Consider the following 3,111-nt stretch of genomic DNA (forward strand, 5'->3'; position numbering starts at 1 on the left):
GATTCGCTCCCCCTCTGTCCACCAACAAGCTCGTCCGCCGCGGCTGTATCGAAAAAGCGCTCCGACGTCGTTGATTCAGAGGATGAGGAGGTGTCACTGTACAGCGCACTATCCTCTGCCGCGCGGCGAGGAATGCCAGAAACTACGGTCGGAGGAGCCATGGGTCTATAGTGAAACCGTGGGCGCTGCACGGGCGCGCAGACTCCTTCAAAACGGGGCTCGGCAGGTAGACTAAACGCCTCGCCATTGGTACGTAACTTGTATGGAACTCCCACGGAGGCAAAGGCAATGTCATTTGGAATGACCTGGAGAGAGTCTTCTCGTCTCGCCGCCTTCAGCAGCGCGAGTGAAGCCGCAGACGAAGTCGTCCGTTTGTTGTTTTGCAGGTACGCGCTGTAAAGATTGTCCTTCCCTCTCGCTTTCTGACGCTTTCGCCCTGGGTGCAGGACAGATGAAAAATAAGTGGCGTGGTAAGGTGACATCGCTCGCAATTGTGCGCGCAACGTCGAATTTTGGCTGCCGTAGTCGGCGCGCGACTTCTTCATCCAGCGATCTCAAGAGAGAGCCTTCTACATCGCGTGAGAAGCTAGGCAGAGTGGTGCTCCTGTGCGCCATCGTACGCGCTAGTTGACAGCGGCGAATGGGCCTCGCTGTCGACGACGACGACGACGTCGGTCGAGTAGTCCAACTCGTGTTACGATCTCCGGACAACATTACTAGGCAGTACGACGAGTAACCAGGCGTGGCCACGTAAAGAAGAAAAAGAAAAAAAAGAAAAAAAAGGAGAACAAAAGAAACAGGTGATGAAGTATCCTAAATGCAAAGGATAACACCTGACTTGAGAGAGAGAAAAAAAAAGAGAGAGGAAAAAAAATCTAAAAGGTACGGAGCCACGAACGCTCGCAAGTCAAGCAATAGGAAAACGAGTTGGAAAGGAAAAAAAGAAATGATTAACAGCCCGGCGTTGAGGTGTGAAATGCGGGACAAATTGGAGGGAGCAGGAAGTAAGAAGCAGAAAGTAGGGAGGGGAGGAGGGGGGAGAAAACAGGATTGCGCAAAAAAAAAAAAAAAAGGCGAAATAACGCGTGGGCCTGTCTCTGCGCAGAAAAAAGTGCTTTTTTTTTCTCTTTTCTAAAACGATGTGAAAAAGTACAGAGACTCCCAGCAAAATCAAGTGCAGAAAAATAAAGGCAAACCCGGAAATTAATCGATCAATGGGATGTGACCTCGCTAACGAGTCGTACACCAAACAGAGTATATGTAAAGGAACAAGAAGAAGCAATCGTAGCGTTGTCAATGTGAGGCTAGTGAAAAACACAAGGGAGTAACTGAAGCGATGACCAACAGTCAAAGGGGCATTCCCAGCCCCCTCTCACCTCTTTTATCTTTTGATGGTAAGAGACAAACCATTACCGCATGTACACACACACACACATGTCACCCGTTGGCAGTGTTTCTCTTTCAATTCATATATTTTTTTGTTTTTACATCAGCAACAACCAGAGAAAAAGAAAAAAATGAGGATTGTGAACTCTTTGCGAGAATTGGACGAAGAGAATGAGGGAAAAGAGAGAGAGGACGCTACAGCAATAGAAGAATGACAAAATCAACACAAAAAACTCGCTGCAAGCACTCCAAAAAAAAAAAAAAAAAAACAGAGAGTAAAACAAAAAAAAAGAAAAAGGAATAGATGTTGTACACGAGAACGCAAAAAACAACAACGACAACAACAAAAAAAAAAATGAACGCCGCGTGCATCGTCAAAGTCACCGAGGACGAGCCGAGCGGTCAATCAATCTTGGGCTTGGCTCAGACGCTGAAATGTCTGCTGTTGCTCCTGTTCTACCTTTTTCAACGATTCATACTCCGCAACATAACGGTCGAGCTCCATCTGTTTTTCACGGAGTCTCAGCTGTGCCTCTCCTGCACAGCGCGAAAGCGCTCCTCATTCTCTCCTTCGACAACGTTCCGTGCGCCGATAGCCTTCAGTTTCTCTTCCTCGATGGCATCCCCGAGCTTCTTGACGATACCCATCGTCTGGTTTACCATCTGCTTGAACTCGTCCATCTTGGTGATGTACCGCTTCTCCGTTTCAATGGTCTTGAGCAGTTCGTCAAACTTCTCGGGGTTGTACATGCGGATGGCGCCATTCGCGTCAAACATAATCAATTGATCCTCGTCCATTTGCAACAAAGCCGAGGTTCGGAATCAAACGCGAGCAAACACTGTTTTCAGTCCTTTCTTTTTTCTGTTTTTTTTTTTTTCTTCTAGTGCAAGATCGTTTCCCCGAAGAACAAAAAAAGAAATAAAAGAAGAGATAGAAACGAAGACTAACCGCATTATAGAATGAAAACAAGAAGGTAAAAGAAAAAAAAAAAGCGTCAGAAATGAGTAGGATGAAACGTGAGGTGGTTTCGCAGATAGGCAACGAAAGCGCGTCTGCTCGCTGGGGTGAGCTCTTGCAGTTGGCTGCGGACCTGTTTGTCTTCTTGATTCGTGAGTGCCCCGTGAAGTGGCAGCTGTTTTTTTTTTCTTTTCCTCTCATTGTTCTCTGATTCTTGCGTTCCTTCTTCGTATTCTTCCTTTTGTGTACTGTCTAAAGAGGCGGTGTCTTTTCAACTCTGAGCAAACACACACACACAAAAAAAAAAAAACAATTAAAAAACAACAGGTGACGAGGCGCTGCAGCACCTCCAGTGGGAGTTGCAGACTGCTGTTGAGTTTCAGTGTGGTGATCGTCCGCGTTGACGGGTCCGACAGCTGCTTCTCCGAGGCACGGATCGCTGCGGCGACGGTGTCCAACTCCTCGCGGCCTCCAAAGAAAAAGTGAATGGCCTCTGAGAGCCACCGCTCGACCTCTGACCGATTGAGGCTACCCGCTGATGAACCAACGAGAGGCGCCCCATCCCTGTCCCCGCACATTGTCGTGAAGTCGAGGGAAAGGCCACGGTGCCTGCAGGGTGGGCGACAATGGAGTCTACAATGACCGCCCACCGTTGCGCCTTCCGCACCAGCTCATAAAGTGGGTGGCCTGCGCGGCTGCCGCTGTTGCCCGTGATGAACAGACCACGGTAGCGGCGTTTCAGTGTGCGCGTGACAGCGTGGGCAACG

General features: G+C 48.7%; 1 pseudogene; it reads right to left on the reverse strand.

Moving 5' to 3' along the window:
• Positions 1 to 1,792: 1,792 nt before the first annotated feature.
• On the reverse strand, positions 1,793 to 2,184 carry LOC126766738 (intraflagellar transport protein 20 homolog; annotated as a pseudogene).
• Positions 2,185 to 3,111: the final 927 nt, after the last annotated feature.

This window comes from Bactrocera neohumeralis, unplaced genomic scaffold (assembly GCF_024586455.1).
Source record: "Bactrocera neohumeralis isolate Rockhampton unplaced genomic scaffold, APGP_CSIRO_Bneo_wtdbg2-racon-allhic-juicebox.fasta_v2 ctg2333, whole genome shotgun sequence".
Lineage (NCBI taxonomy): Eukaryota > Metazoa > Arthropoda > Insecta > Diptera > Tephritidae > Bactrocera > Bactrocera neohumeralis.